Source organism: Pristis pectinata, chromosome 24, assembly GCF_009764475.1.
Source record: "Pristis pectinata isolate sPriPec2 chromosome 24, sPriPec2.1.pri, whole genome shotgun sequence".
Lineage (NCBI taxonomy): Eukaryota > Metazoa > Chordata > Chondrichthyes > Rhinopristiformes > Pristidae > Pristis > Pristis pectinata.
In genome coordinates this window covers 5,118,542-5,126,706 of record NC_067428.1, presented here as the reverse complement: position 1 = coordinate 5,126,706, position 8,165 = coordinate 5,118,542, and positions in this window count along the sequence as shown.

Below are 8,165 nucleotides of genomic sequence, written 5' to 3'. Positions count from 1 at the left end.
GGATGCTTTCTGTGGTGTATCGGTAAAAGTTGGTGAGAGTCAAAGGGGACAAACCAAATTTCTTTAGCCTCCTCAGGAAGCAGAGGCACTGGTGAGCTTTCTTGGCTGTGGCATCTACGTGATTTGACCAGGACAGGCTGTTGTTGATGTTCACTCCCAGGAACTTGAAGCTCTCAACCCTCATGACCTCAGCACCATTGATGTAGACAGGTGCATGTACACCGCCCCCTTTCATGAAGTCAATGACCAACTCTTTTGCTGACATTGAGGGAAAGGTTGTTGTCGTGACACCATTCCACTAAGCTCTCTATCTCCATCCTCCGACAATTCCCCTCGACTTTACCTCTTTTCCCTGTGGCAGAAATTGGAACTTCTGTGTGCGACCTACGACCCTCGCTGTTCACTCACTGAACCTCGGGGCAGGTGTTTGGGAGTGGGGGGGTGGCGCTGTCAGTAATTAAAAAGCCCCGCTCTCTCATCCATGGCCGTCCCACAGCATCTGCCAGCTCCACTTCTCTTCCGGAGGCCAGCATCATGGAAAATGATTCACCAGTTCTTCCTTCACTGATCACAGCCTCTTTGTTGACACTGCCCCCTGCCCTGCGAAGCCCACTTCCATCTCCTGCCCAAAATCCACAGGCAGGACTGTGCTGGCAGACTCATTGTCTCAGCCTGCTCCTGCCCCACCAAACCATTTGGCCTTGACTCAATCCGTTCTCTCCTGGTCAAGTCCCTTCCCACTTGTATCCATAATAGCTCTGATGCCCTCCCCATTTTGACTGTTTCCAATTCCCTGGTCCCTGCAGTCCCTTCACACCTCCATCCCAGATCAGGATGGTCTGAGGACCCTCAGCTTCTTCCTGGAGCAGAGGCCCAACCAGTTCCCCTCCAACAGCACACCCATTCACCTGGCTGAACTTGTTCTCAACTCTACCCACCATCACCAGATCAAAGATCTAGGTTTGGGCGCTTGCATGGGCCCACACTGTGCCTGTCTTTTTGTGGAATAGGGGGAACGGTCTTTGTTCAAGTCCTACCCAGGCCCACTCTTGTTCTGGTACATCGATGACTGCATTGGTACTGCCTCCTGCACTCATTCAGTATTCAACAGTTTCATTACTTTAGCTGCCAATTTGCACCCTGCCCTCACTTTCAAATGGTCAACCTCTGACTCTTCCCTTCTTTTCTAGATCTCAGTCTCCATCTCAGGAGATAGGCCGGCTACTATCATCCATGACGAGCTTACCAATTCGCGCAGCTATCTCAATACTCTTCCTCCCACCCTGCCTCCCGTTAGTTCCTCTGTCTCTGTTGTGTTTGCTCCAATGTGTTCTTTCTTCCTGAACCATGGCTTCCCCTCTACCATTGTGAACAAAGCCTTGACTGCATCTCATCCATGTCCCATGCTGCTCTCACTCTGGGACAGAAGAAGGATAGAGTCCCCCTGGTTGTCACCTGACAGCCCACCAGACTCCACATTCTACAGATCATTCTCCACAATTTCTGGCATCTACAACGACATTCCACCACCAGATTCATCTTCCTCTCCTCCCATTTCAACATTTTGCAGGGACCATTAATGACTCCCTGATCCACTTTTCCATTCCCACCAACTACCTCCCTCCACCACCACCCCCCATCTTAAGGCACTTTCTCATTGCAACCGCAGTCAATGCAACACCTGTTCTTCCACCTCTTTGCTTCCCACCATCAGCCTTTCCAGGTGAAGCAGCGATTCACTTGCACTTCATCCAGTCTCCTGCACTGCATTTGGTGCTCACAATATGGTCTCTTCTGCATTGGAGAAGCCAGACGCAGATTAGATGAACACCGGTGTTCAGCCTGCAGCGGCCACCCGTTGCCGGCCACTTTAATTCCCCATCCCACTCCCACTCTGACCTAATGGTATGTGGCCTCCTGCACTGTCACAGTGAGGCCCAGTGCAAGCTTGAGGAACCGCACCTCACCTTCCGTCTGTGTATGTTGTAACATTCTGAACTCAATAATGAATTCTACAACTTTGGGTAACTTGATCTCTCAGTCTGTATCAGTTGTCCATCTGTGATAGTGGCTCAGCTTTGTTTTTTTTCTCTTTTTTTTCCTTCCTCTTCTATAGGAGTGGAGAACATACCCAGCCTTCTTATTCCGGCTTCTGCCCTCTTCATTTCCAGTCCTGATCAAGGGTCTCAACCCAAAATGTCAACTGCTTATTTCCCTCCATGGGTGCTGCCTGACCTGCTGAGTTCCTCCAGCGTTTTGTGTGTGTTGCTCCAGATTCCAGCATCCGCAGAATCTCTTGTGTCGCAGCCTGACCTTCCGGGCATGTCTTCCTGCTCTGCATTTCACACCTCCTACATTCTTTTGCTTGTGTTCTCACTCTCGAACTGCTCCTATTTCACTCATTGACCAGATAACCTTGTTTACAGCTTATCCCTGTGGTCACCCTGGTTTTATCCTCTGCCACCCCACTCCAGCTTTACAAACTTCTTTTGTCTCCCTTTCAGTTCTGGCAAAGGGTCTTTGAGCTGAAACATTGACTCTGTTTCCCTTCCCACAGATGCAGCCTGGCCTGCTGAGTATTGCCAGCATTTTCTGTTTTTATTTTAGCAATCCAAGAGTCCAGAGATTCAAGTTCAAATCCCGCCATAGCAATCCAGTTAATGATCTGGAATGTTAAGGTAAAACCCTGCTGGGTTTAGTTCAATTTAACAAAAAGAACCAGCTGCTGCTTCGCCAGTGTACTTCAGGAGAGGAGACCTGTCCCCTTTACCCCTACCTGTAACTCCTGACTCACAACAAAATATCCGAGCAACCTCTCTGTACAGGGGCAGGTAGGGATACACAAAAAATTCTGGTCTTGCCAACAATGCCCATATCCCATAAAAAATGGGCATTAGCTCTTTATGCAGTACGAGCTTAGCATGTCAAAATGAGGGATAAACCCAGCTGCTGGATGCCACACAACAATTGCACTTAACTGCAACATCACAACCTCGATTCCCAGACATGGTGTGATGTTGGTGGTCTACAGCGGAAGTTGGTCTCCTGGTAACTCAGTGAAACACTGAGCCACACAGACCCAGGTTTGAAGGGCAGGCAGATGCTGTGCATTGTGGACCCAGTGGGAATTTAGTGCAAAGCTTTGATTTGTGGATCTCACATTTTACTAGCACTACCACTTAATCTAGTTCCAAGCACACTAACAGGAATGTGGAAATGATTGCAATATATTAAAAAGAGAGTTAACAGACTGATCATCTCTTCCCATTGAGTAAGCATCCTTTCAACTGGTCTGCTCAGGTAACAGTCTGAACACTACCGAGATCAACGTCCGCAGACAGGTGAGGAACAGCCAGCGTCAGAGGGCATTGAGTGAGAGTAGGATTAGGCTCTGTTGTAGCAACTCTCTGCCTTCACAATATGTTGCCAACAATTACTATGCAGATGGGACCAGGTTAGAAAGAATGGCTGTTTCACTGAAGTCTGCAGCGGAAAGTCCCATGGCTCTCTCTATTCCATCAAGCCAATGTTTTTATTCATGCTACCTTCTTCCCTTTTATTCCATGGCCCTCTGTTTTTCTAATCAGACTTCTTTGTTTTGTGGATAAACATTAGAGTGTTTTCATTCCTTTTTCAGAGTAAAACTATTCATGGCAAAGCCAGCATCCCCAGCTGTTTCCGAGAAGTTGGTAGTGAGCCACCCTCTTGAACTGCTGCAATTCTTCTGGTGAAGGTTTTCCCACAATTATTTTATGGATATATTTCCAGGATTTAGACCAGGCAACAACAGAGAAATGGCACAATCAGGACTTGTGGGGGGAACATTGCAAGTGGTGGTGTTCCTACTGCTGTTGTCTTTATGTGGTAGAGGTCACAGGTTTGGGATCTGCTGTAGGTAGACCTAAGCGAGTACTGTGGTATATTTTGCAGACAGAATGCCTTGCACATGAATGCATTGCTGGTTATGAGAAGGAATGGATTAGGATGGTGGATGGGGTGCCTGAATGGTGTTGACGTCTTCAGTTGTTGTTGGAGCTGCATTTATCCACTCTGGTGGAGACCATTGCATCGCACTCCTGACTTGTGCCTTGTAGATGATGGAAATCAGCAAGTGTCGCACCACACCTTCTGTGCCTTCACCCAAGTCATTTATATAAATAGTAAAAAGTTGATGCCCCAGGACCTATCCCTGTGGCACACACCACTTGTTACACCATAGCAAGCAGAAATAGACACATTCAATAGAATTCAATAAAATAGAAATAGACACATCCATGTAGATGATTGGGGTGTCAGGAGGTGAGTCACTCACCACAGAATCACTACACTTGTAGCCACCAGTATTAATATGGTTGGTCCAGCTGACTTCCACATCAGTGGACACCTCCCAGCATACTGATGGTGGTGGCTCAGTAATGGTAAAGGTATTGAATGCCAAGGATGATGGCTAAACTCTCATTAGAAGTGGTTATTGCCTGACACTTGTTACTTGCCATTTATTATCCCTCACTGAATGTTGTCAAGGCCATGGGCTGCTTCCTCTGCTGAGGAAATGCAAATGGAATTGAACATTGTTCACCGCCGATGGCACATCCCCACTTCTGACCGTATGCTTTCCCCTTGATATCCACGAGATCTACGATGCCACACCCCGTCAAATACTGCCTTGATGTCAATGGCAGTCACTTCCCGGCACCTCTGGAATTCAGCTCTTTGATCCATGTTTGGACCTGGGCCAAATAGTCCTGACAAAACCCAAAGTGGGCATTACTGGGTAGGTTACCGGTGAGAAGTGCTGTTTGATGGTACTGTTGATGGCAGCTTCTATCACTTTGCTGATGGCAGGGAGTAGACGGATTGGGTGGTCATTAGCCAGGTGGGGTTTGTCCTGCTTTTTCTGGGCATGTCTTGCCTCAGCGTCTGTTCCACATTGTCAGACGGTTTCAGTGTTGTAATGGTAGTGGAACAAATTGGCCTGGAGTTTGGCTGTCCAGTACAGCCGAGATGTTGGCCAGTCCCGGAGCCCTTGCTGTAACCAATGCTCTCAACAGTTTCTTGATGATTAATCTCAACCTCCTCCTGAAGGCCGCACACTGGCGCACTTAGAGCTGCTGCCTCATCTCCAGTGACCTGGGTTCTATCCCGACCTCTGGTGCTGGCTGCGCAGAGTTTACACATTCTCCCTGTGACTGTGCGGGTTTCCTCCATGTGCTCCGTTTTCCTTCCACATCCCGAAGATGTGCTAGTTAATTGGCCTCTGTAAATTGTGCCCGGTGTGTAGGTGAGTGGTAGACCCTGGGAAGAGCCGACAGCAACGTGAGGAGCAGAGTTTACAGGGAAAATTGCTCTGTGAGCCAGCACAGACCCAATGGGCCAAATGGCCCCCTCGTATGTTGTAAGGAAATGTGGAAATCTACTCAACATATCTGGCTGAAAAATGGTTGCAAACCTTTTAACCTTGTCTTTCGCAGAGACATAATATACCCTGTCGTTGTTCAGGGCAGGAACATTCTCGGGGCCTCCATCTTCCACTAACTGTTCGATGGTCCATCGCCATTCATGACTAGGTGAGGCAGGACTTGCTCATCACCCTCTCTGGCCTTATGCCAGTGATTCCGAAAAGTGTTTCTCTGGTTACCCACCACCTGCCAATAGAAACAATCCTTTATTCAAAATTATGAGAGACTTAAACATCCTTTCGAGAGGTATATTGTGGAGAAAGGAGAACAGATGGGTGTACTATACTTCAATTTCCAGCAGGCATTTGATGAAGTGCAACATTGAAAGATTAATGTGGAAAAATAAAAGCTCATGGTGTGACGGTGTAGAAGATTGGCTGACAGGAATCTGTAGGTTTGAATGTGTCTATTTCTGCTTGCTATGGTGTAACAAGTGGTGTGTGCCGCAGGGATTGGTCCTGGGGCATCAACTTTTTACTATTTATATTAATGAGTTGGGTGAAGGCACAGAAGGTGTGGTGTGACACTTGCTGATGACACAAAGATTGATAGAAAAGTAAGTGGTGCAGAGGACATTAGAAGGCTAAAAGGGATATAAAGTTAGTGGGCAAAGAGTATACTGCGGAGAAGTGTGATAGTGCCTAATTTGGCAGGAAAAAAAACATTATTTAACTGGTGAGAGATTGCAGGGTTTTGAGCTGCAGGGGGATCTGTGTGTCCCAAAGGCCGGTAATAACACACAACAAATAGCTAGCATAATGTTATTGTTTATGGTGAGGAGAAGTACTAAGTAGGGAGGTTAAGCTTCACTTATAGACCACATCTAAAGTACTGTGTCATAGTCTTGGAGTTGTACAGCACAGAAGTGGGCCCTTCAGCCCATCACATCCATGCTGACCTTTTTGCCAAGCTAGAATGATCCCATTTGCCCACATTACGACCATATCCTTCTATGCCTTACTTATTTAAGTGTCTGTCTAAATGCCTCTTAAATGTTGAGATTGTATCCAACTCCACCACCTCCGGTAGCACATTTCCAGATATCAACTTCTCTCCAAAACCTTACCACTCAGATCCCCTTTAAAATTCCTTCCTTTCACCTTAAACTCATGCCCTCTGGTTTTTGATACCCCTAACATGGGGAATAGATTTTGACCGTCTCCCCAGCTATGCTTCTCATAGTCTTACCTCTATCAGGTAACTCCTCAGTCGCTGCACTGTCAGAAAACAAACCCAACCTGTCCATCTCTCCCCTTTAGCTAAGGTCCTCCAATGCGAGCAATTTCCTGGTGAATCTCCCATGCATTCTCTCCAGTGCAATCACATCCTCCTTGTGTTGTGGCAACCAGAACTGCACACTATACTCCAACTATGGACCAACCAGTGTTTTGCAAAGTTGCAACATGATGTCCCAGTTCTTATACTCCATGCCGTGATGTATGAAGGCAAGCATGCCATATGGCTTCTTCGCTACCCCATCCACTCATGTTGCCACATTTAGGGAACTATGGACTTGGACCCTTAGATCTCTCTATTCATCAACATTCCTTCATGCCCCACCATTTATTGTACACGTCCTACCCCTATTTGACGAGTGTTGGTCAACTTATTAAAGGAAGGATGCATACGTGTTGGAAGCAGCTCAAAGGTTTATGTGCCCAATACCTGGAATAGAAAGGTTGGACAGACTAGGCTTGTATCTGCTGGAGTTTACAAGAGTGAGAGGGGGCTTGACTGAAACAAGATCCTGAGGGTGCATGTTGAGGGGATGATTCCTCTTGTGGGAGAATCTAGAACTAGTGAATACTGCTTAAAAATAAGAGGTCACCCACTTAAGAAAAATAAAGTGAAATGTTTACTCTCAGAGGTTGTGAGACTTTGGAATCCTCTTCCTCTAAAGGGCAATGGAAACAGTGTTGTGAATATTTTTAAGGGGAAGGTTGTTATATTTTAGGTAAGTGGAAGGTTTACAGTTTTCAAAGCAGAGCTGGGGGAAGGAGAGAGGTATATGAGAAAAGACTATAGGGAGATAGGCTGAGACAGATCAGGTGATAAGGATCTTGAGGTCTGACTGTTAGCGAGGCAATTTAAAGAAATGAGCTGAGAAGGGGACACAAGCATGATAATGGGAAAAGATGAGAGAGCAGTTACCTGAAGTTGGAAAATTCAGTGTTCATTCCAGAAGGTTGCAAAGTGCCCAGACAGAAGATAAGCTGTTGCTCTTCTAGTTTACATTGGTCCTCACCAAGACAATGAGGAGGCTGCAGACAGACAGGCCGGAATGGGAGTGGGACTAAGAATTAAAGTTGCACACAACGTGAAGGTCAGGATCAACTCTGCAGACTGAGCGTAGGTGCTCCGCGAAGCAATGACCCAATGTGCGTGTGGTTCTTCAACTGCAGTAGATTAGACTGGAAGAAGTGTGAGTGAACTTCACCTGGAAGGAATGTTTGGGTTAGACCCAAGCCACCATGCAAGGTGGGGTTGCTGCATGGAGAAGTGGACTAGTGTCCCCAGTGTGCACAGGGCCCCCCAGCAGTTACAGCACTTCAACAGTCTGCCAACTAAAGATTTACTCCTTTGGACATGAGTTTTTGCTGAGAGAGCTTCCTCGACCTGATCATTCACTCAGTTTTACTTTTCCCCATTGGGACCACCTCTGAGCCAACCAGCCAGGAAGCAACTGGTTTTATTCTTTAAATCAGC